This window comes from Equus asinus, chromosome 17 (genome assembly GCF_041296235.1).
Source record: "Equus asinus isolate D_3611 breed Donkey chromosome 17, EquAss-T2T_v2, whole genome shotgun sequence".
Classification (NCBI taxonomy): domain Eukaryota; kingdom Metazoa; phylum Chordata; class Mammalia; order Perissodactyla; family Equidae; genus Equus; species Equus asinus.
In genome coordinates, this window is record NC_091806.1 from 28470784 (window position 1) to 28497464 (window position 26681).

The 26681-nt window shown below is 37.1% G+C and overlaps 2 pseudogenes; one reads left to right on the forward strand and one right to left on the reverse strand.

Moving 5' to 3' along the window:
• Positions 1-1672: 1672 nt before the first annotated feature.
• On the reverse strand, positions 1673-2432 carry LOC139040599 (olfactory receptor 4P4-like; annotated as a pseudogene).
• A 2940-nt stretch (positions 2433-5372) lies between these two features.
• LOC139040600 (olfactory receptor 5D13-like) overlaps positions 5373-26681 on the forward strand; it is a 59363-nt pseudogene continuing 38054 nt past the window's right edge.

A 26681-nucleotide genomic window follows, 5' to 3' on the forward strand; every position in this document is an offset into this window, starting at 1 on the left:
TCGGAATAACCGTCGAGAACTAGAGAAAGAACAACCAGGAAATTATATTAGGATATTTTTCAAGACTGTGTAGCAGGTGATATTTGAAGTTTTATTTCTGGTCATTTTAAACTGTGTCACAGCATTATGCTATTTTTCTCCTTATATTCTTCACCCATTTTGGGAACCCTCAGCAACAATAACTCATTTTAGTTAGTATGCCTTCTATACTAACCTGAAAACAGTTTCTTATGCAAGTGTGTCATGTCATTGCAGTTTCTAAATACCTTTGAGATCCTCCTCTGTCCTAATGAATTATCCAGTGGCTTGATTTTGCTCCTAGCCATTTCTGACATTGAGCAAATTTCCTCCAATTCCTACTGAAAAAACTGCCTTTAGCTTTTTTTTTAAAAAAAAGATTGGCACCTGAGCTAACAACTGTTGCCAATCTTCTCTTTTTTTTTTTCTGTTTTTTCTCCACAAATCCCCCCAGTCCATAGTTGCATATTTTAGTTGTGGGTCCTTCTAGTTGTGGCATGTGGACTGCAGCCTCAGCATAGCCTGAGGAGTAGTGCCATGTCCGTACCCAGGATTCGAACCGGGGAAACCCTGGGTCACCTAAGCGGAGCATGTTAACTTAACCACTTGGCCATGGGGCCGGCCCCCCTGCCTTTAAGTTTTAGAATGAAAAAAAAAACTTACCCATTGAGTTTAAACGATATTCTCCACTTACCCACTATGAGAATAATTTGATTTCACCAGTAAGAGGAGCATGACTGTAATGTAAGCATTCCTTAACCTTTTTCCATCCTCATACCCGCACTGCTCCAGAGGAAAGTCATCATCAGCATGAGTACTTTTCTGAGGCATAACAGGGGATTGGGCCATAAAAACAGCTCATGCTTATTGAGCACTTGCTGTGTGACAAGCAGTGTTTTAACCCTTCACACATAATCTTCACTAGACTCTGAGTGTGTATTACTATTGCTTCCATTTATAGATGCTTTCTTGGGCATACGTCCTCAGAGTAAGTAATTCTGGGTCTGGAACTCATGCACATAACTGATACACTGTAAGGTGCTAAAATTAGCCAGAGAGAAGGGGTTGATTTATATATGCAGAGAGTTGGGAAAGAAAGTAAGTTAGAACAAAAGAAAAACATGCTAATGTGGGTCTTGGGAAAGAGTACTGGTGTTGGGCACGTGAGAAACTCCAGAACGCCACTGGGTACAAAATTATCAGAGTAGAAGGTGAAATTTTTGAGAAATATTGTTGCGGAAAATAAATTAGATCTTTTAGAATATTCTCTAAGTGATGCAAGTGAAAAGTAGGAATCATTTTTTTATCACTGTTTGGTGGCTGGAATTGGTTCACTGAATAGACTCATACACGAGAATGAGCTGTATGGGCTCACAGTGTTGACTTGTACTGCACACTGCCTTTGATGGTCTGCTGCTAAATATCTAAATTAGTTACACAGCCAAAGGATCGATAGGGCAAGGAAATATAAATCAGAAAACTAGGAAAGAAAGCACAACAGAGAGGAGGCCTGGGTAAATCAAGGAAATCGTATACTTTTGCACATATTTGTGCCTATGCCTGTTGCTAGATACAAGAAACATAAGCATGCATCATATATTTTAAACATTTCAAGGTAGGAAAGTTATATATTCAACCAGCTCTGTAGCGAAAGTCAGGGAGCCTTTCCATTTATTTCCTTACTTCCTGTGATATGGCACCATAGTTTCTTTATAGGTTTTTCATCGTTTCTTAGTGTATATATCAGAGGGTTGAGCATGGAGGCAATGATAGTGTAAAAGAGAGCAAACACTTTGTCTTCTGGTAAAGTAGTTGCCAGTTGAATATAAATAAAGACTCGAAGGGCAAAAAAAATGACCACTGCAGTGATGAGAGAACTGCATATGGAAAGAGCTTTGTGACAAGTAGCACCTGACAGAATACAAGATCACAGTATAAGACATCAACAAGACCACAAAAGTCACCAGACCCAGCCGGCCCAAATTGGCAATACCCAGGAAACTGATTCTGCTTGTGTCAGTGCAGGCCAGTTTCAGTAAAGAATACACATTGTATTGTGTATTGTAGTGATCTATTTCATTGGGACCACAGTAGGATAGAAAGATGATAGGGAGAAACTGATCAACACAATGTAGAAATCCCCCAGCACAAGAAGCAATGGTCATGGCATCACACTTCTGCCTGCTCATGATGACAGTGCAGTACAGGGGCTTGCAAATGGCCATGTCGCGGTCATAGGCCATCCCTGTGAGGAGGATGACCCAAATTCCCCCAAAGAAGTGCATCATAAAAAGCTGTGTCATGCAGCCATTGTAGGAAATGGTCTTCCTCTTTTTTTTTTTTTTAAGGTATGCTGGTTTTTTGCTGAGGAAAATTGGCCCTGAGCTAACATCTGTTGCCAATCTTCCTTTCATGTTGGGTTTTTCCTCTCCAAAAATCCCAGTACATAGCTGTATATCCTAGTTGTAAGTCCTTGTAGTTCGTCCACGTGGGATGCCACCACAGCATGGCTTGATGAGCGGTGTGTAAGTCTGTGCCTAGCATCCGAACTGGCAAACCCCAGGCCATGGAGGCAGAGCAAGCGAATTTAACCACTATGCCACTGGGCCGGCCCCAGGAAATGGTCTTCTTTTCTGCCAGTAAGTCAGGGATTAAGTTGACTGGCATGGGGGTAGGTGAAGCAAAGATCGGAGAGGGAGAGGTGACTCAGGATGAAATACATAAGCTGGTTAATAAGTTGACTGCAGGTGATAGAAATCAAGGCAACCAAGTTTCCAATCAAAATTGCAATGTAACAAAGTAAGAACAGTAAAAAGCAGAGAACTTCTATTTCCTTTTTCTGAGAAAGTACTAAGAGAATAAATTCTGTGATGTTAATCTTATTTTCCGTGATCCCAAGCAGTTTGTAGTCGCCTGAAATAGATAGATTATGAATTCTTATGATATCTATTTAAATATAGTGATGCGTATTCTTTGGCATGGGACAAATTATAATGGAGAGAGTCCAAAGTTTGAAGAAAATAGAAATTTAATTTCTATTTAGAAAGGCTTTCCTGCAGGTCTTTTTTGTTCTTTCCTTGAAAATATTAATTACTGGTAAACGTCTTAGGTACCTGAGATAAGGACTAGCAGTGTAAAATGCAGTGTATTTACGTAACAATTCTATAAACATGTATTATCAAACATAACTGGATATTATGCCCAGATGGAACTACAGAAATGGTACTTTTGGAGAAACAAAGAAAAAATCAGCTATCTCTTCGCTGTTCTCAGTTTTTATTATTGAGAAAATACACAGATAAATGAAACATGGAGTGAAGATACAAAAATGCAAATACATGAAGTATAATATGTGGATAAGGTTATATGGGAGAAATGTCCTGCCATATGTCCTATGTAGAAAGGTGATAAATAGAAAAATAAACAAATGTATTTGGAATCATGAGGCATTCATCTACAGCCACAATTAGTTATATTTCTCTTGTGCTTAATTTACAAATATCCTTAAGTCACAAAATAAGAGTTACATTTCATTCAACCACATGGATAACAAGGGAAGTATGATTACTTCTATTTTTCAAAGTATTATCATCTCAAATGTATTTGACATTCATCAAGGCAGTTGAGGATAATAATAGTAGATGCAGCTTGGATTTTAGAGTCTCGTGCATTGCCTTATTCACTTGCATGTATTGGCCTCTTTTGAACTGATGTACACAAATTATTCAACACTTCCTAATCAGCCATTCTGAAAACGCAAACACGTCCTCCTTTCAGTTTCCATATTACAAGTCTTAGTACCTCAGGCTGACTTTCGTTTCTTTCAGTCTCATTATTTTTACTTCCTCCTCCTTGTGACTGTTGTAATGTAGAACCAACTGTAATACCGTCTTTATGAAAAACTGTTAAACCTTAGGAGAAATAAATAGCTTCCTACTGGTAGAATTTCAAGCATCATAGATGGACTAAGGAAGAACTTTTGAGAAACGTTCCACTAAATCTTTCAACCATTCCACTAAATCACACCGTCTCTTCTCTACTTCAGTTGTATAAAACTTTGAACCACAGTATTTAAAATATGTTACGTCAATTAATTGCAACTTTGGCACCAATATATTTAGAACTTATTGTCAAAACCATAATACTTTCCTCCTCCTTTTTCCTTTCATTGGAATTACCATTCAAATTTGTGTACATTAAGCAGAGTTTTGAGTAGAGTTAATTAACATCAATTGCCACAAAATGACATTTTGATGTCCTCTATACTGAATAATGAAGAGAAGATTTTCATAGTGGTCAAATAAGCCAACTTATTCAATTAACAATTGCACTTTAGCATTTTAAAATTACTCATGATAATTTAAAAGAATTTATTGCTCTACTCTAATGTGGAGCAAAAGTTACCTTCTTGTGATTTAATGAAAAGAGGTATGACAAATTTTAATTACAGTTGAGTCTTTACTTCACATTTAACTTGTTGCATGAGCTGATCAGTCAGGTTTTCTTGCCTTTTTTCCTCACAATTAGCCTGAAACTCCTACTTGATCTAACCCATAGTGCCTCTGTGAGATTCTTTATCAAATACCAGATCAAATCATGTTTGAAAAAAGACAATGTAAATGCCATTCTGTCGAGTGTGTTTTCAGACTGAAAGTCAAAAATAAATGGAATGATTAGAAATTATCAGGAAAATAGGAACATTTTTAATGCAGATTACTTTGTTTTACAAATACTTAGCTATTTTAGACAAAAATACAAAATTTTTAAAAGAATTGTAATCACATAAATTTACCCAATCTAGTTTATCAGAAAAGAGGAATGGAAGATGTGAAAAGACCTTTCATTTATAGTTTTGGGTTTTTTTTTAGGAAGATTGGCCCTGAGCTAACATCGATGCCCATATTCCTTTATTTTTTATGTGAGTCATCTGCTGCAGCATGACTTGACAAGCAGTGCATAGGTCCACACCCAGGATTCAAACCAGTGAGTCCTGGGCTGCCAAAGCAGAATGTGTGAACTTAACCACTGCACCACTGGACCAACCCCTAATTTACTTTTTAAAACACAAAATCTATATAGTACATGACTCGAAAACTATAATCTACATTCTTGAATCACTTGAAAGTATTATTTCCCCTACTTTCAAGTATTTCTTTAGAAAGCTAAGAAGATACAAGTATATGTGTACAAGAACCATTTCATACTTTATTTTTAAAACATAGATAACATCAACTTATCAATAGCTACCCTTTAAAATACTGCACTACTTATGATGCGGAGTCAAAAGAAAGATTTCTTGGACTCTCAAGGTCTGGCAGTGGTGCTCTTTTATTTAGAGAATACTGTGGAGTAGCATGGGGACAGGACCCATGGGCAGTAAAGAGCTGCTGCATGGGGATAAGACCCATGGTCAGTGAAGAGCTGTAGACATGGGGACAGGACCCAGGGGCAGTGAAGAGCTGTAGGCATGAGGACAGGACCCATGGGCAGTGAAGAGCTGCTGCTGCTGCTGCATGGGGACAGGACAGGGGCTTCTCTCCCTGGGGCAGCCCTAATTCATACCATAAAAAAAATCACCGGGTCATATAGTTTGGCATGTAGGCCAGGTCACCTTGGGCTTCTCTAGCTGGGGCAGCCTTAATTCACATCACTTGGAAAACAAGAAAAAACGTTATCGCCTGTATCTGGCTCTAGTACTTCTTAACTCAATTAGTTTTAGTATGCCGCATCTCTTTTATGTATTCCAGTTTAACCATAAGCAAACTGTGCGAGTTGAACTAGATCTTTAAGAACCTCTTCTGTGCCTGACCTATCCCTGATATTGGCATAACTTAAGAATAATCAGCAGCTGAGTATTAATAATTGTTTACCTTTTTTCCAAACACATCAGAATAAATCCACAACTACTGCTTCCGGTTGTTGTCTTTCTTCTCTCCTTTAAGGTCAACTGATCTAACCACACAGTCACAACAAAGTGGTCTTTTTCCCAGAAAGAAGCAGACCCTCCAGGCTCTCTCCATTTCTTTGGATCCTTCATAGCCTGCTAATTTAAACTCCTTAAACATTGTTTCCTTTATGCAATCCAGGCAGAAATCTCCAGTGTCCATAGTTAAATGTAAGTGTTCTTCTCCAGGATTCCTAATTACTCTTAGCAGCAGCGGAGCTGGACATTTTGCCATTCCCAATCAGGCCTGTTCACTCCTATTAGAGTCAGTTCAGTTCCAGATAGATTTCCCTGACCACTGCAGCCCACCGTGCAACCTTTACTCAAACATCTTTTCTTTTGGCACTTGGAACTACTTTGCTTCATGTTGTTTATTTACTGTTGCCAGGATGTTAAATATTTTAGCTTAAGTCTCTAAAGGAATCTTATCTTGGTGAGAGTTAAGGCCAGGCCCTCATCTTCTCCCTACCCTGAACAGAATGGAAATACAAAATTAAACAAAATTTTATGCCTTTCAGATCTGCGTTGAATGGTGGGCGTCTGATTTTTGGACAAGTTGTGTGAACTGGCTGAACTTCACTTTTTATCTGTCAAGTATGGAAAATAGAATTCATCTGTTGATTTAGGAAAAGTTGAGTTGTAATTAATGCCAACTCTGTACTAGGTGATGCGGGGTTGGTGAGCTGAGGAGTCAAAAGAAAGATTTCTTAGACTCTCAAGATCTGGCAGTAGTGCTCTTTAATTTAGAGAATAGTGTGGAATAGCATGGGGACAGGACCCATGGGCAGTCAGAGCTGGTGTGTGGGGACAAGACCCATGGGCAGTCAGAGCTCCTGCTGCTGCCCTGAGTTGAGGGTTAGGGCTAATTTTATGAGGCATGGGTACGTGACTTATTTTTACTGGAAAAAAAGAAAAGATGATGTAAAAAGTCATTAAATGATTTCAGTGCAGATGGGGTCTGGTTATTGTGCGGTCATATAACTTTAGATACGAATCTGGCCATATAGATCGGCATGCAGGTGAGGATGCCCCGGGCTTCTCTCCCTGGGGCAGTCCTAATTCATACCATAAAAAAAGTCCACTGGGTCATATAGTTTGGCATGTTGGCCAGGTCACCTTGGGCTTCTCTAGCTGGGGCAGCCTTAATCCACATCATAACCCCCCCCGAACCCATTTGGCCCCGAAATCTTTTGGGGATATGGACGACGGTCAGTCTTCTGTAACTACTTCTGGCTGTACAAGGTCGTAGAGCTGTCCCTAAATGGGGCCATAGGTATAGGTAGGAGGTTCAGTGGACCGGAAGACTGCACCCGTGGAGTCCAAGGCTGACAAGGCATCCAGAGCCTCTGGGGACGAGAGAATCATTTGACGAGAGGTGGTCCAGGAGGTGAAACTTTGTTGACATGCGGAAGACAAACAACGAAACAGACAACAAATTATGATAAGAAATACAATCAGTATGATTAACCCAATGAATAAGGTTTTGATAGCAGTCCAGAAACCTGGACCTGACCAAGAGTTCAACCAGTCATTTAGAGATAGGGGAGGGTCAGACATGGACTTAATTTGGTGGCTCATATCAGACAGGAAGCCGGAGATATTTTGATGGTAGTCAGGAATATAGACACAACATTCAGTTTTTATAATGGCACAGGTGCCCCCCTGTGCTGCTGTCAAGACATCCAGTGCCATTTGGTTTTGGAGGACTGCCTTACGCATTTGGGACACTTCTAAATCGAGCAGCGAAAGGCTATGTTGTGTATCATTTAATGCCTTCATAGTAAATTTGTTTAGGACTTCCATGTGCAAGATGACACTTTCAATTCCTAATTGGGGAAGGAAAATTGAGGAAAGATGGTCATACCAGTGGAAGACAGAGCGGGTCCAGCGCTGTTGCAGGTTGGGTAGGTTATCAGGGGGAGATATACTAAATGTAGTTCTACCTTGCATCCAGACGAAACTTAGGGTGCATCGTCCAATCCATCCAGGTGGCAGCCATGGACATAAGTTGGAGCCACATAACCACTGAGCGCCATTAGGGGCTAACCAACGTGTGCTTGGTCGTCTATCCCAGTCAGTCCCAAACCAATCAGTATTTTTTAAGCTTATGATATGAGAACACATATGACGGGGAATTTGTCCCATAGGTCGGGTGCTATTAGGCCACATATCACAAGGTGTGATTGGTTTGTTCCCAACATATAGTGGCCTTTTGACTGAGTTGACCACTAGTAGGAGTGAGCCAAATATATTCGTCCCAAATTTGATATAGTCCATCCTGTGTGTATCAATAAATTGGGGACTTTACCTTTGGAACTTGTCGTTTATGATCCACCTGTGACAAGGCAAATCTAGTTAGTGTTTGGGCAGTAGTATTGAAGGAAAAGGTTTGATTGTGGCCTGGGAACTCCCAGGGATCAGAGATAGATGGCCACAAGGAAACATTATGATTAGTAACAGATGAATCTTGCAGAAGAGAAGAGCTAGAATCTAATATCCATGAATGTGTACTATACCTTCTACTGAAACATAATTTTTTCTCTCTAAAATCACCCTCATTTTTATAAAAGATAGCCAAATTAAGATTAACTGGTCTGCCAATTATTTACATAAGTGCAGCAAGAATAGCAATTGATTATACAGGCTTTTTTAAATCTGCTTTGCTGGAATTTTTTTTTTTATGAGGAATCTCAGATTGAACTGTAAAGGCCTCTTGAGGCCAGAAAAGCCAAGCCAAGGACTTGCCATCAGATTTTGCCTGCAGTACCTCCAGATTTGGGTGGACTTCTCTCTTCTCGAGGTCCCCCAAAACATTTTGAGGTTCCTTGCACCTGCCAGACAAGCAAGCTTCCTTACTTACCGGGTAAGATTGCCAGAATCTCTGTAAACAAGGTACCAGGCCCATGTTTCCAAGTCGCTGTATTCCAGAAATCCAATCTTTATTCCTGAAAAGCTGTCTTGTCATATCTGAGCCTGTAGATTTCTCTGAAATATGACATTCCAGTCAAAGCCTTAGTAAGATAACCAATGTGTCCTGTTATAAGGAGACCAAATTCTTATTGAACTTATGCAAATAACTATATTGCCACGAAATAACCATACTCACAAAGAGTCTCCAAATTCTGGAGGGATCAGGTAGGGAGAAAAAGACAAATGTTTCAGTTTGCTCACAAAGGTATAATTTCACGAAATTGCTGTAAGTCATAGTTAGCATAACAGAAAAGAGAGAAAGATTTCCTTAAATATGAGAAAACAAAACAAACATCAAAACTCAGCAATATTTCAAACAGAAGTCATAAAAAATTATAATCATCCTCATCAATTCACACAGTCCTGTATAATTGATTATTGAGTTTAACCTTCTATTAGCAGATCTATGAGCTCAGTTTCTGTTAGAATTTTGTAATTTCTTACCCAGTTCAGTTTTACACTCTGAAAGTTTATCAGAAACCTGTAGTTTAGAATCTTGTGTCATAATCCTTTCCAGGAATTTCTCTGAAGATGAAACATATTTGCAAAAGCAAAAAGCATCAGTAAAACAGCAACTATCTGTGAATGGACAAAAGACTCAAAGGGGCAATTGGCAAAGAAACTTTACTTCTGTGACATACAACACTTCAAGATAACAATTGGAATTACAACCGATAACCAGGACAGATCAAAATTTTAGGAATGCTATATAATTTTAAGACGCCTATATTAATAGCATTTACCCACATAATAACACCTGAGAAAGTTTATCATCACTTATTTGACAGTGCTTCCCATGTAATTTAATATTTTCAAAAGAAACCCTTTTATTCAGGACTTGAATATTTTTGACGAGAAGCTTGTCAAAAATACCAAAAGACTTTGAAACACTTGTTCAAACAACGCTCACTGTGAAACAATGCTCAGGTATCTATTCAAAGTGATAGCAGAAAGAGTCAAAAATCTTAAGAGTGACCTCAGTCATTATTTTAACAAAACAGATTTGTCTTTAAGGTAGAGTTAGAGCAGGCCAAAAGTTCAAGAAAATTATCGTTTGAGAGAAAACCAAATTTTAATTTCTGTACCAGCTTATTTTTAACATTAAAACTCATTCACTTAATTGAATTTACTTTAATCTTAGTCTACTTGACCAGGGATAAAACTCCTTTCAAAATTTCTCCTTCACAAACCTTCTACAACTTTCTTTTTGCCTTCAGAATTTGTCCCAAAGTATTTCTTATTCCTTTCTAGTACTTTAGGACAAATTTATCTTTCTTAACCCATCAAACAAAATATTTCCATTCTTTGTACCTTCTTTATTGAAAACATACATTTTACTTTCCTTGAATACAGAACTGTTTTCCTTATTAATTTCCAGGAGCTTTAATTATATAGGTTAATAAGAACTTTTAACCCTTAACAGACCCTAGTAAACGCTAAAAGGTAAGCAATTACGAATTGTCTTTTATACCAGCATTCTAAACACTTCATAATTTCTAGAAACATGCCACTTCACAATAAAACAGCTGAAGACTTTTAGCCTCTCTGCAATAAGAAGCCAAAAGTAGATAGATACGTTTAGCAATAAGGTTTGTGTTCTATCCAATCCAAAAATGACCCAGATGCTCAGATTTTTATCATTTAACTTAACTTGGCAAAACTCAAGATTGTTATCAAAACAATTTGGAAGCTGTTTTTTTTTTTCAAGTATACAGACCATAAAACAGTTATTGTACCCACAAAAACTTCATGAGACATTAGACAAAAGTGGTCATCATTTAAAGTTATTATTTTGCTGATGAATTTAACAGACAACATGAACTTATTTGACTAGGAAACCCAGGCTGCAAGCCTGCATCGTATGAAAATACCGACAACTCTGGCAACAAGACTATTTTCAATCAAACCAACAAACTTAAACAAGCTTTCATTTACCAAAGGTTAATTCACATCACGTTAACTTGAAAGACATTGGATTAATTTCTACTACATTTAGAATTTATGTAAGCGCTTACTTTAAGCCAATTAAACCGAGCTCTTAATTTGGCCATACCATCAGGAGGTAAAAATGTCACACATATAACATACATAAGACATATGTACACAGAGACTGCACAGCTATTGTTTTTTTTACCAATATTTGTGGAGGAGACACTCAAGATGCTAGATTTTTGGCAAGGGCACGCTTATGGCTGTTTTTCCTCTCCCCTCCTCTTTCTTTCTTTCTTTCTTTTTTTTTTCCATCAGTCTTAGGAATTAGTGATGGGCTAGATAGTAGTTCCTGGAGAGGGGAGATGAAAATCCTTTCCGTGATAAAGGAAGTAGGTGGAATCTGAACTGCCTCTAGAGCTGTATTTCCAGTCTTGCAAGGATTTTCTAAGGACAGTTGCTCTTGATTTCCCAGAAACTGGATTGTAACTCAAATTACATTCCAGGTTGATCTACCTGTCCAACTGCATCACAAAGGCACAGAGAAACCCCTCAAATTTTCTCCCAGATGGAGTTAGAACGCATCCACAGGGTGGGTCTCTGGGGATGCTTAGGAGCCTTCCCCGTGGCGGTAAAGCCAGTGTCTGACTGACAGCAGCTGGAGAAAGGGTGCAGAGGCCGATTGCGGGTGTGCAGAGGCCGACTGCGGGTGTTGACATAGTTATAAGATTTAGTCAAGTCCCGCTCAGCCTGGGCACTTTGTCTCTGAGCCAGCAAAGTTGAGGTAGGGAAGCAGGAGGCAAAGGCCTGGAACTGGCTGGAGGCTGGGGCTCCCAGAACCAGGTTGGAGAGTTAAATCCCTGGCAAAAGGCTTATTTTTCCAATTTTACAGAAGGTCAAGGTTCTGCTCAGGTCTAGCCTGAACTTAACCTCGACTTGGTGACAACAGAAGAGATGATGAGCAAAACAGACAAAGAAAGGAAAAGAAGAGATCAGACCTCACCCTCATGACCTCTTCCAGAGGGTTATCAAGATAAGAGTCACACAACAGTTCCTGTGCTGGGGCACACTACGCTAGCACGACAGTTCACAGAATAAATCACAGGTCTCCTACCCTCATAACCGACTCAGTAGGTGACTAAAGTACTCAATGAGTCAACTGTCAAGAGAGGGCACGCCCACTTAGGGTTGCTGGGGTGATCAGGCCCAGAAACCCAAAGTTGGGGCTCCCAGGGGTGGAGCCTTTTACGCTTTAAAGATTTCTTTGTTTCCCAGTCGCAAAGCTCAAAAGGAGATGAAAATGGCCATTGCAACTCCAAGAGAGACAAAAGAAACGGGTCCATTACCTTGAAAAATCCCCCCTGAACCTAGGGCAGCGTCCTACCCATTGTTCGTACTGTGGGGTTCCTATAGCAAGGGGTGATGGGGGCGTCCCCCGGCATTGCATCCCTTGTATACCTTCCCTGTTATGCCTGGCAGTAACAGGTGCCTGGTGGACATCTTTCCTATTCTGCCTGGCAGCATAGGCCTGGTGAATGGTCCCCGAGAGAAAAGGAGAAAGAAAAGGAGCCATTACCTTGAAAATCCCCCCATTGGGGTTCCTGTAGCAAGGGATGATGGGGGCATCCCTTGCATATCTTCCCATTCTTCCTGGCAGGAATAGGTGCCTGGTGAATGGTCCCAGAGAAAGGGAGCCATTACCTCGAAAATCCCCCCAATGGAGTTCCTGTAGCAAGGGATAATGGGGGCATCCCTTGAACATCTTCCCTATTCTGCCTGGCAGTAATAGGTGCCTGGTGAATGGTCCCCAGGATAAAAGGACAAAGACAGTGAGAAAGAGAAAGACAGTGAGGAATTTTCCGCCAGTCTGGGGGACATTCTACCCAATTGCATCCTGGAGCCATTCTCCCAAGAAGGGGTTCCCATACTCCACCAAAGGTTAGACTTTGGTACTTTCCTTGAACTGGAGCCCCGAGTGGGAATTTCCTCGCAGTTCAGAGCGTGGTCAGGTGCCAGAGGGAGGGATCCCAATCCAGCCTTAGGAAAAGAAACCTTCCACGGGAGTCTTGGAGATTGGCGGCCGTCCTAATGACTTAAGTGGCCGACCCGCGCCCACGTAAAATTTGTCTATTAGAGATAGAGTCAGGAAGGAATGGATTAATTCATTCTCCATCACCCTGAGGCTTAAGGTACTGATTCTCTTCAAGCTGAATGCCACGATTTGCCCCATAGAGTAGCCATGGGCAGCAAACGTGGATTCATACAGCTGTCCGAGAAAGTTCCCGATGGAGCAGTGAATCTAGATCCATCCTTGAAAAAGAGCAGGAAGGAATGGATTAATTCATTTTCCATCACCCTCAGGCTTAAGGTACTGATTCTCTTCAGGCTGAATGCCACAATTTGCCCCATAGAGTAGCCATGGGCAGCAAACATGGATTCATACAGCCATCGAAGAAAGTTCCCGATGAGAAGTGAATTTAGATCCATCCTTGAAAAAGAGAAAGGCACAAGGAAGAAAAGGGCACTTACCAGAACTCGAGCTCACAAGACGATGAAGCAATTCCCCGTATGGGTCACCAGAAATGATGCAGGATCAGTGAGCCGAGGAGTCGAAAGAAAGATTTCTTAGACTCTCAAGATCTGGCAGTAGTGCTCTTTTATTTAGAGAATAGTGTGGAATAGCATGGGGACAGGACCCATGGGCAGTCAGAGCTTCTGCTGCCACCGCTTCTGCTGCCCCCGCTGGCATGGGGACAGGACCCATGGGCAGGCAGAGCTGGTGTGTGGGGACAAGACCCACGGGTAGTCAGAGCTCCTGCTGCTGCCCCCGCTGGCATGGGGACAGGACCCATGGGCAGGCAGAGCTGGTGTGTGGGGACAAGACCCACGGGCAGTCAGAGCTCCTGCTGCTGCCCTGAGTTGAGGGTTAGGGCTAATTTTATGAGACATGGGTACGTGACTTATTTTTACTGGAAAAAAAGAAAAGATGATGTAAAAAGTCATTAAATGATTTCAGTGCAGATGGGGTCTGGTTATTGTGCGGTCATATAACTTTAGATACGAATCTGGCCATATAGATCGGCATGCAGGTGAGGATGCCCCGGGCTTCTCTCCCTGGGGCAGTCCTAATTCATACCATAAAAAAAGTCCACTGGGTCATATAGTTTGGCATGTTGGCCAGGTCACCTTGGGCTTCTCTAGCTGGGGCAGCCTTAATCCACATCACTAGGTATTTTGCTAGATGGGCAAAAGCCTGAGATGACCAAAGCTTCACGGAAATTCTCATTTAGTTGGATAGTTACCTGGTTCTCCCACAGCAAGATTGTGACTAGATGATTAAATCTCAAACAGTGAATGATTAGATGAATCAGATAATACATTCATAATTTAATCAATCAGATGACATCTGATATCAAGCATTAAAACATTAATTCCATTTTCTTCTCTATAGGCCACACCAAATTTTGATCATTTTAAGTAATCAGTATGTATTTGCCAAATTAATCACTAAATTTACTTTCAATGTTTGAAAGAATGAAATGGAAGATCATTTTAATTAAATATCATTATCATTATAATTGCTTTTCCAGGTATTGAAAAGATATAAAAATTTTTATAGTCAGATTTACTTCAGAATTATAGAGATACAGAGAGAGTCATTTAGAATGGTCCTGATTTCTCCCAGTGCCCTGTTTGTTAGCAAAAATCATTCAGGGGTTGTCACATAAACCCCAACCCTTAACCTTCCCCCATTTCTTCATCCATTGGTTTAACTGTGGAGATGTAACCCAAAGTTCGGTCTCTGAACCCGATGCCAATCCAAACAACGAGAACAGAGTCTTGAGTGGAAGAGGAAAGATTTTCACTATGCCAGGCACAGGGAGGAAAGCAAGGGCTCATGCCTCAAAAATTGCTAGCTTCCTGATGAGGAATGGGTAGGGATTTTTATTTGGGGTTTTGGGTAGGGGAGAGGGAACATGTAGCTTGTGCAGCTGGGTGCTTTTCCATCAGCCTGCATTTGGCCTTGAGAGGCTGCTTGCAGCTGGGCAGGGGGGATGGTGAGATAGGAGGATGGCAGGTGGGAGCCCTTCACCTTTGTCTCCTCTTCCTCTTTGAGGCGGGTGCCAGCGCCAGGAGTGGAGGAGTTGAGGTCTGGGAAGCCCCAGCTCCTTGATATTCTTGAGACAGAGTCTTTCCTGGCAAACTTCAAGGACACATGGTTAGCTAAACTTTAGAGTGCCTCCAACTCCAGGCCACCTGGGCTTTTAACAATTTGTAACTCCCATTTAGTTGTAAAGCTCAAGGAGTCCAAATTTAAAGAAACAGGTATTCACATATGAGTGGAGCTAGAGAAGCAGAAAAGGGGGTTGAGGGTTTTAGTTTTAACCCCATATATGCTGGGTTCAATGTAGGGGAACTGATATCAGAGCTGATGTTAAGAGCCTGTAACAGAGACAACAATTTTGAGAATGATCTTGTTAAAATTCAGGTCACTTTCCTCAACACCCTGGTAGTCTCTTCCCTTGGTGGCCCCCAAAATGTGCAGAAATAAACCCGACTGTACTTTATTCTCTATCTTTTCACCCATCCTGGAAGGAAATTTAGATAATTGTCATTAATTTCCTATTTTAACAGAGAGCCAAGGTTTAAATGAACTGTAATAGAAAGGTAATGTTTAAATACAGAAATAAGAAACATAAATTATGACACATTCAGACAATTAACATGACGTAAGAACAGAGTCATTTGACACACTCTGTATTTCCTGTTTTCCTCATCAGATTTTCTCTAAATCTTTCAATGAAATAAAAATCATTAACTTTCTGCTTTATTTATTTCCCCTAAACCTTCCTCAAGTCATGAAAAAACAATTGTCAGTCTCATGCTTTGAATTCCTTTATGCAATTGACACACAAAGGGTAAATTATCGTATACGGATTTTACAGAAAATGTGTAACCACAAGAGATACTCTACATTACCAGGTAGATGGAACAATAGTTTCAACAGGTTACTGTATGCAACTTATGGCTAAAGTTTTCCAATAAGCAGGAGTCAAGGCAAGAATAATCATTAAATTGACATTTTAATCGTATATTCTAACATGATATTTTTGTTGACCTATAAACAGTGATTAATTGTGGGTTGCTTAAATAAAACAATATGTGTCCAACTCACCAGATAGTTGGCTTTTGCATCTAAGGTACATGCAGTGATGCATGACTGCCATACTCAGAATCAACCTAATATATTCAACAAATATATATTAGTAAATCACTGTGCAAATAGTTGTGAGAAATCCTGAAGATAGAAGTTACCTTCTCTGTAAGGTAAGGTGTCCAGCTATTTTTTACAGCAAGTTCATAACTCTTTTACCACTTTTATTGCAATATTCAAAAGAAGAAACTGGTATCTTCACCATTTCTGTTGGCAACTCTTATTCCTCTGTCCTCAAATGGCACATTTATCACATTCTCAGGGAAAAATGAAAACAGGGACAATATGTGGTTCCTGTCGATTTCCAAACAGCTTTACCTGGGAGATAGTTAACTTGCAGAAATTTATTGTAGTATCTCTGTGAGTTTGGGAATTCCCATTGGGATAATTTGACCAAGGTGAAGCTGACCTTTTTTTCCTTAAACTTTATTTAAAGACCTGAAAATGATTTTATAGATCAAGTCATATTTTTCTTGTGTGTATATGGAAAGTAAGATCAGATCAGCTTCCATTTTAATATGGAAATAGTTGTGGGGAAACTCTGGTGACCTAGAAAGAAAGGTCACAATACTCACACCTCAGAAAGAAGTAGAAAGAGAAGAAATTTTAGTTGCAGGTAAAAGAAAAGCATTCATGTTGTCTCAATTTACAGTTTGTGGAGGATGCTGAATATTCCATCTTGCATCTCCTATTATCTACTAAAAACTTTTTAAAAAGTGAACACAATCTGTCGTCCTTTCCTTCTCAGTGTCCTTTACTCTTGATTTTTCTATCAATAATTCATCTCATCATAAGCAATCTCCTGATACACTTTGTCCCTGTGATGGAAGATATTCCTACACCTTTTTTGTGATTACTTCTTTTTATATTGTAACCAATTTCTTAGTAACATAATCTTCTCTGATAGCATTTTCTTCAAGCTCCATAGACCACATTCTTCAAAATTGCTCATATACAAAACTTGGAATTTTATCAACTTTGAGTGCATAATTCAGTGGCATTAATTACCTGTACAATATTGTGCAACCATCACCACTATAAATTTCCGAAATCTTTTCATCACCCCAACCATAAATTCTGTACCTATTAAGGAATAACTTTCCATCCCCACTTCCCTCTGCCACCGATATCCTATAATCTACTCTGTCTCTATAATTTTGCCTATTCTAGATTTTGAATAGAAGTGGGATCACAATATTTATTCTTTTGTGTATGGCTAATTTCACTTAACATAATATTTTTAAGTTTGATCCATGTGTCAGAGTTTCACTTATTTTTATTGATGAAAAGTATTCCATTGTATGTATATATGACATTTTGTTTATCCATTGTCTTTTGATGGACACTAGGGTTGTTTGCATCTTTTGGCTATTGGGAATGAAGCTGCCAAGAACATTGGTGTTCAAATATCTATTTGAATCCATGATTTCAATCATCTTATGTCTATAACTAGTAGGGGTACATGATAATTGTATGCATATATTTTTGAGAAACTGCCAAATTCTATTCTATGGTGGCTGACCAGTTTACATTCCCACCAGCACTGTACACATTTCCAAACTCTAGACATCCCGGCTAATACTTGTTATTTTCCATTATTGATATTATTATTATTAGCATCCTAGTGAGTGTGAAGTGGTTTCTCATTGTGGTTTTCATCTGCATTTCCCTAATGAATAATGATGGTGATCATTGTTACACGTGCTTATTGACCATTTATATATCTTCTTTGGAGAAATGTTGAGTAAAATTTTTTACCCATTTTTCAATTGGGTTGTTTGTCTTTCTATTGTTGAGTTATAGGAGTTCTTTACATATTCTAGATATCAATCACCTATCAGACCTATCAGATACGCAATTACAAATATTTTTAACAATTCTGTAGATTGTCTTTTTACTGTCTCTTGACAGAGAGAAGTTTTTAATTTTTATGGAATCCAACTGGTTTTCTTTTTTTCTTTTGCTGCTCATGCTTTTTTTTATCCAAGAATCCATTGCCAAACACAAGACCATGAAGATTTACCCTTCTGTTTTCTTCTAAGATTTTTACAGTTTTAGCTTTTGTATTTAGGCCATTGATCCATGTCTTTTGCATTACTGTACATAGTGTGATATAAAGATACAACCTCATTCTTTTTCGTGTGGAAATACAGTTGTCCCAGTATTGGTTTTGAAGAGACTCGTCTTTCCTTATTGAATTCATCTGCTACCCTTGTTATTAATAGATCATAGATTTATGGAATTATTTCAGGTCTCAAATTTCTACTCCACTCGTCCATATATCTAACCTTATGTCATATCACACTGTTTTGATTACTATAGATTTATAGTAAGTTTTTAACTTAAGGAATGTGAGTCCTCAAGCTTTGATTCTTTTTCAAGATTGCTTTAGTTATTTGAGGCCCCTTGGAATTTACCACAAAATTGAAGATCAGTTTGACTATTTCTGAAAAAAAAAAAAGCTGTTGGAATTTTGATAGAGATTGCTTTATAATTGTAGATCCATGGGTAGCATTGCCATTCTATAACTATCAAGTCTTCCAATTCTTGAACAGTGGAATAAGTGGATACCTTTCCACTTATTTAAAGATTTCCTAATTTTTTTTCAGCAATGTTTTGTAGTTTTCAGTGTACAAGTCTTTCACCTCCTTGGTGAAATTTATCCCTAGGAATTTTATTTTTTTAGATACTATTGTATATCACTTTGTTACATTTTTTGGATTGCTTTCTCCTGGTGTAGACAAACACAAATGATTTTTGTGCTGATCTTGTACTTTGCAGAATGTGTTTATTAGCTCTGGTAACTTTCTTTCAGATACTTTGGGATTTTCTATGTATAGGAGCATGCTATCATTGAATGAAGAAGTTTTAATTCTTCATTTTTAATTTGAATGCTTTTTTTCTTCCTTTTTCTTATCTAATTGTTCTGGGGAGAACCTCCAGCACAATGTGGAATAGCAGTTGTGAATGTGGGCATCCTTATCTTCTTCCTGATTTTAGGTGGAACACTTTCAGTCATTCACCGTTTAGTATGATGTTAGCATTGGGCTTTCTATAAATGCCTTGTACCATGTTGCTTAACTTCCCTTCTGTATCCGGTTTTCTAATTTTTTTTTAATGATAAACGTTATGATTCTGGACTTTCCTTTGTTGAGAGGTTTTGATTACTAATTCAATCTTTTCACTTGTCATAGGTATACTTAAATTTTCTAAGTCGTCTTGAGTCAGTTGACTTCTTTCCTTCTAGTAGCTTTGAATTTAGCTTGCTGTATTTCTTTGTTTTTTTTAGTTCCTCAAGGCTTAAACTTAGATTATTGACTTGAGATCATTTTTTATTCTATTTATTTACTTATTTTTTTTGCTGAGGAAGATTCGTCCTGAACTATCATTGGCTGCCAATCTTCCACTTTTTTTTTGTATGTGAGCTACTGCCACAGCATGGTCATTGACAGATGATTGATGCAGGTTTGCATTCAGGAAACAAACCCAGGGTGCTGATGCAGAGCACACTAAGCTTAAACACTAGGCCACTGCGGCTGGACTGAGATTCTTTTTATTCTTCAACGTGAACTTTTACTGCTATGCATTTCCCTCTGAGCACTCCCTTTACTATGTCCTACAAGTTTTGATGTGTCATGTTGTTTTCATCTGTCTCTAAGAATTTTCTGATTTCTCTTGTGATTTCTTTTTGGCCCTTTGGTTGATTAAGAATGTACTGTTTAATTTCAACTTATGAGTAAATTTTCTAGTTTTCCTTCTGTTAGTGATTTCTAGCTTCATTTTGTTGTGGTTGGATAAGATATTTCATATGGTTTTAACCTTTTTAAGTATTTTGAGACTTGTTCTGTGGTCTAACACATGGTCTATCCTGGATAATGTTCCTTGTGTACTGGGTAAGAATGTGTATTCTGCTTCTGTTGGGTGGAATGTTGTGTATATATATATATATATATATATATATATATATATATATATTAGCTCTAATTATTTTAAGTATTGTTTAAGGCCTCTATTTCATTACTGATCTTCTCTCTAGATGTTTAACTCATTACTGAAAGTGGCATACTGAATTCTCCGGATATTATTGTATAACTATCTGTGTCTCTCTTCAATTCTGTCAAGTTTTCCTTCATATACTTTGAGGCTGTCAAAAACAAGAGAACATGCCAAAAATGGAGTCACTTGGGCTAAGCCCCATGTCAGCAAACCAAGACTTAACTTAATTATATTTTATGCTCACCCAAAAATGGAATCTTAAACCAGCTAATCAGGAATCATCTGATCAGCACTAGTTAGGTAGTTTGCATGATAGATCCCTGCCATTTTCTAAAGGAAAGTAACCTTGCAGGAACCAATCTGCTTTTATGTCTACTATAACTTCTTTGTTTCTGATCCCTTCTGTCAATAAAAGTCTTTCATTTTGTATAGCTCCTCAGAGCTCCTTTGTACTGCTAGATTGGATGCTGCCTGATTAATGAATCATTGAATAGAGTCACTAAGATCTTAAAAATTTGCACAGTTGAATTTTTTAATAGGGCTTTGTTATTTGATGTGTGTTTGTATATATTATATAATATAATATCAATATATTATATATTATATATATTATTGTTATAGCTTCTTGACAAACTGACCCTTTTATCAATGTGTAATTTCCTTCTTTGTCTCTTGTAGCCATTTTGGGCTTGAAGTCTGTCTGATGGTACTACTTCCACACTTGCTGTCTTTTGCTTACAATCTGCAGTGTATAACTTTTTCCATCATTTCACTTTCAACCTATTTGTTTCTGGGGATCTAAAGTGAGTCTCTTGTAGACAGTATAAACTTATCTTCCAGTCATTGCAGATTGGCTAAATGCTGGGACACTCTTTCAACAGTCAGCCAGGCTTATACTGAACCTAGGGATCTGCCCAAGATGAAAGCTTAGGATCTTCTCAAGTTCTTTCTGAGCACCTATCTTGCCCTGAACATAACTGTATCTTCCAAATTCCCTCATTTGCAGGGGTGCTTTTGAATGTCCTAATTGCCCAAATAAACTGTACTCTGCTTTCTGCTCTGGAGCTGAGACATCAGTGGATTGTTATTCATCCTGCAGTGTTTTCAAGCAGTGCCGATGTTCTTCCCACATGAGATTTCTATGTTAGATGAAACAGAGATGTGCACTTTGCATCAGTCTTTCATGTAGTTTCCAGATAGATTAGTATGCACATACAAAATAATTTGCGAATATGATTGTTTCTGCTCCCTCCAGAACTAGAGTTCAGAATCTCACATTGGGGATACAGGCTAAATTTCAATACTGCAACCACACCAGGGAAGGAGCAGCCAAGGGCAAGTAAAAATGCCACAAAACTTCCCTATTACTTTTAAGTTACTTTTTATTTTGTTTTAGCATCACCTTGGTTGCTGTATATCTTTGGTGTTTTCCAGTTTTCTGAGAAAGTTTGTTCTGATAGTATTTGCTTTTTTTGGTGATTCTATGGGTGGGAGACAGCTTGGGGTGCTGAATTTGCCATTTTAATATATCAAGATACTCACTATAAGAAATAGAAAACTTGATTTGAGGTATTTATTTATTCCATTTTCATGAACAGAATGATAATTAGCTTCTCTTCCTACTTTACCCTACAACAAGGATGGAGAGTGGGATTTTATTAAATATTGGGGCCTGAGTGATCTAAAATGAATTCTATAAAAGTGTTATTTTTCCAGAATATAGGAAAATATTGAAATATTCAGATCTCATTCTGAGTTTCAAATTTTAAAGAAAATGATTTAAAAATTTTGATTAATTTCTCTCATGAGCAGATATGCAAAAATATGAAATAAAATATTGTCAATTGAAATCACTAAGGCTTTAAAAGTAGTATATTTGAAAATAAATGTATGAGACAGTATCAGAAATGTTTTCATTTTATTTCACATATTTGTTACATTGGTCTGGCATAATAAGAAATGTCCCAGCAAATCTAAAGACTCAAAGATAAATTTGAGATATAGGACAAAATGACAAATTTATTTATAATATTTGTTTATTATCTTTCTAATATCTATAAGCTATCCTTTTAAAATGTTGGTATTGGTAGTGTTCGTGATTTTTCTTTTGATACATCAAGCTAGGCATTTACCAATTGTAGTGCTCTATCCAAAGAACCAAATTTAATTTCATTGATTTTATTCTATTATTTTTTCTTCAATTTCTTTATTGATATCAATCAACTTTTTTTGGTATAATCTTTTTTCCGTTTATGTTGTTTAAAAATTTTTATTCAAGACATATTTTTAATATTTGCAAATTATTGTTTAAAGATATTTAGTTCAATTAAAATGTTATGGTAGAGTTTCCTCCTGCTTATTTTGTGTCATACTATTTTGGGGACATTTTTATTATTTGGACTCATTTTATGTCTCACCCCGATACTTATAGTAGCATTCTGTGGATATAGACATTTTATTAACTTTGTGGACTAAGTTGAGGGTTTTTTTTTGGTTTACAAGATTTCTGGTTTAAGATTGCTTTATTGTTTTCTTTTGACAGTATAGTGAAATGAAGTGTGTGTGTGTGTGGTTTATAAACAACATATATACATAAATATATATATACTTCCTCTTTCTCATATCCATTGCAACTCTAAAGGATACTGTCCTCTTTATCCTTCCCTCTTTTCCATTAGAAATATTTTTCCCTGATTTTTTCACCTCAAATCCTATATGGTTACTAGCCTTTTTCCTATAGCCAATGCTGTTTTCTCTCAGGCTTTGTACATGTTTTCAATTATTGGTTACGTAAGAGGAATTTTGTCATTGATTTTATCTGTTTTATTTCACTAGTAGGATCTCCACCTCCCTTTGCTATTTTCTAAACTATTTCTTCAGATTTCCTCACTGGTCACACAGAGAATTATGGTAATTTGAGGGCCAGAGATAATTTTTTTCACCTTTGTTAAATATTTCTCTACTTACAGGCATCTTCCACTTGATAGGATTAACGTCCTCAGAGTGATGCAAAAAGTGTGTGAGATTTATTTGCCCTCTCTGGTCTGATTGGTTTTGGGGAGAATAAGTGAGAGGATTAAATTTTAGGTGGTGTTATTATCTTAAGGTCTTTTTCTAGGACTTTGGAATGTTTATTTATTTTCATTTTATGTTATCAGTACATATTTCCATAAAATTTCTTCTGATAATTACCTTAAATATATCTCATATAGTAATTTTGGAGTTCTGGTCTATATTATTCCTTTGTTATTTTATAATGTCATGCTTTTACATTTTCAAATGACATGCCTTGTTGCTTGATAAACATTGTCATTAATTTATACTTGTACTTATTAGTATTCAGGGCATACTATTTATATTTTTATCTTTTTTGTTGGATTTATTGTGGTTTTACTCATGGGTTAAAATATAGTCAGCTTTTATGACTGCTTATTTGTAGTTGAAAAAATATTGTATTTTCTATTACTGGAGTTCCATGATATATATGTGATTGTATTATTTGGGGTTATAGCCTTAGCACTAAATGTCTTTTTTATTTTTCTTTTGTCTTGAATTGAGTCTCTGTTATTTCTCCTCTCATTTCTTATAGTTTCTGGTTTATGGAATTATTGCTTTGTCATTGGGTATATAAATATTAATAATTGCTATCTCTTCATTATGGATTCTAGCTTTTGTAACATGGTGTTTGTTTCTTTAAATACATTTTAAGTTTTATGGTTTGCATTTTCCTTTGTCACATGTCATGATTTTGGAATCATTTTATTTGCTTTCATCTAATATCTTTACCAAATTTTTATTTTTTTCTTTGGTTTTAATGTGTATACAAAGATGTGCATGAACTGCACCATAAGTTTCTACAAAACAAGCCCATCTCTGTAACCAGCATGAAGATCAAGAAGCAGGACTTTAACCAAACTCAGAAGCACACTTGATCATGTTCATTTACCAACTTTGTCTCATTCAAATAAAACAAATATTTAAATTTATAACACAAATATTTTATCTATTTTTAACTTTACATAAATACAACTATCCAGAATATCACTTTTTTGTGTCTAGTTTCTTTTGATTGGCGCTATATTTATAATGTTTATTCACCTTGTTTACAAAGTTCTTTGAATATACCCCAAATTTTAAAAGCAAAAATGTTGATAGCTTTTTAAGTTTTTTACCCCTCAGGTATTACAAATTGTGGCATTATGAAGAATCTTGTTATATTGTTTGGTGAACATAAATATTTCTGTGAGGTATAGACCTGGGTATATTTCTGGGTAGTAAGTTGTGCATGTGTTTTCTTTAAATATTATAAAACTAGACACAAAGCTAAGTCTATTTGAGGAAAGCCCATGCAGCTATAATAATATAAGACACAGTACATTTTAAGTAAAATAAAATTACTAAACATAAAGAAGATCATTTCATAATGATATAGAGCTCTACCTACTAAGAAGAGCTTACACTTCAAATATCCATACACTTGATAATAGACCTTCAAAATAGGTAAAGAAAAAATCCAGAGCTATAAGATGAAATAGATAAGTCTTTCATCACCATGGGAGAATTCAGCATACTTTCTCCAATTGAGTAACAAACAAGCAATACAATGTCTAAGGATATAGAAGTTCTAAATGATCTAATTGGCATATTTGACCTAGTTAATTTTCATAGAATGACTACCAACAAAAACAGCATACACTCTTGTCAGTGCACATAGAAAATTTACCACAATTGATCATTTTCTGGATCATAAAGCAAGCCACAGCAAGGGTCTAAGGACTCAACCATTGAGAATATTTTCTGTGACAATGAAATTAATTCAGGAATCACTAGCATTCTTTAATTTTAATGTTACTGAATTTCCTCGTGTATTAATTTCTCATATAGTACAGTGTTGAATTTAAATTTGTCATTAAATCTATCAAGATAATCAATATGTTGTTTCAGTTCTGTACTATTTGGTTGTGCATATGGTATTTTACATCATACCGTGCATGCATATGTATATGGATATGTGACACTCATATGTGTATATATAACTAGATAAATGACTTTTTGACATTTAGTGTGTTTTGTTGCTCTTTGCTTTTAGGAAGGTTTGTATTTTTGTAAAGATGTTTATCTGTAAACTAATATCTGTATATATTATTGATCCCCTTTTTATTTGTATATTTACTTATTATAAATGAATTGAGTTGAAGTGTTAATGTTCTTTATTACTCAAACTGTGTGATCGTGTAAGTGACCAATAACCAACATAATACTCCACTTTTAAAATTAATAAATGGAAAGCAAGATAAAAATAAAAGCTGAATTGATGCTTGAACTGGGTCAAGTAATTTGTCACCTTTGCACATGTATTTCCTTATCCCTGAAGGGAAAAAGGAAGGAATAAATTATGTTTAACGTATAGTCATACTATGACCATACTGTTTTCTATTTCTTTAGCAATTACTCTCTTTATAGCAATTAATACACTGAGATTTTAGTGTCTTGATTTAAACTATGATGTCACTCTGCCATCTAGTGGTTTTTCTACTTGTGTCACTTGTAAGGGAAAGACATATTCATACCCTCTCCTGATATTTTGCAGAAGGATTCTGTACTACCAGACCTACCTTATGAAAAAAATTCTACCAGTTCTTATATAGTTTGGTTGAGAATGGAACCACAAATAGATGAGAACTGAACTTGCAGTGCTGGGGGCAAGGAAAACCAATATTTTTTTCTCATTGTGTCAAATTAGAATAAACTTAAGAAAAATATAGTCCCTTGTGTAATAAGAAATAATACTAAATTGAGATTTAAGAGATTTATTATCAGGTTTACCTTAACTCTTTTATATTTGCTGAAATATGTGCTCGATTGGAGGCTCAGCTTATATCAGAGAAAGATGAAAACAATTGCCAGCAATCACATTAATTGAGAGTTATCTTACACACAGAGCACTAGTCATGGGCATACACTTCATGCTTTCCATTCTCAAAGGTATATCTATCTATATATCTGTCTAAATCTATACTTATATCTGTATATCTTGTCGGGGACTGGAATTGGCCAGACCAAGATATGTCTCTTTGGCAGGAGGGTTATTTTGGGATGGTTACTTTTAATAACTGCAGACATGAGAGACATTCTGAAAAGTAGAAATTACCCTTTGTTAAGAGATATTTACATTTGTAAAGGAAATTTCCATCTGTAAAGGTGTTTCCCTCTCTATACCAGGAAGAGAGGGAGATGACCTTATCTCTAGAAACTCTTATCAATGCAGAAGGCAAGGACTTAAATCTGCTTAATAACCTTACTCTTCTTTACTGTGCTTTTCTGGTAATCTCTCATAACTGACTCCCCCCACCCCATACGTGAGGATGGTATTTAAGGTGAGAGCTTCCACCATTTTGGTGAGTTACTCAGTTTTTCTGGGTCTCTCCCATGTATACATGTTATAAAGTTTTGTTTAAATTTCTCCTGTTATTCTGTCTCATGTGAATTTAATTAGTTGTCTGGCCAGAAGGACCTAGAGTGGGTAGAGGAAATGTCTTCCTCCCCTACAATCTCTATCTCTAGCTATATATGTATATATCATACTGGATTTGGGAGGCTATTCTAAAT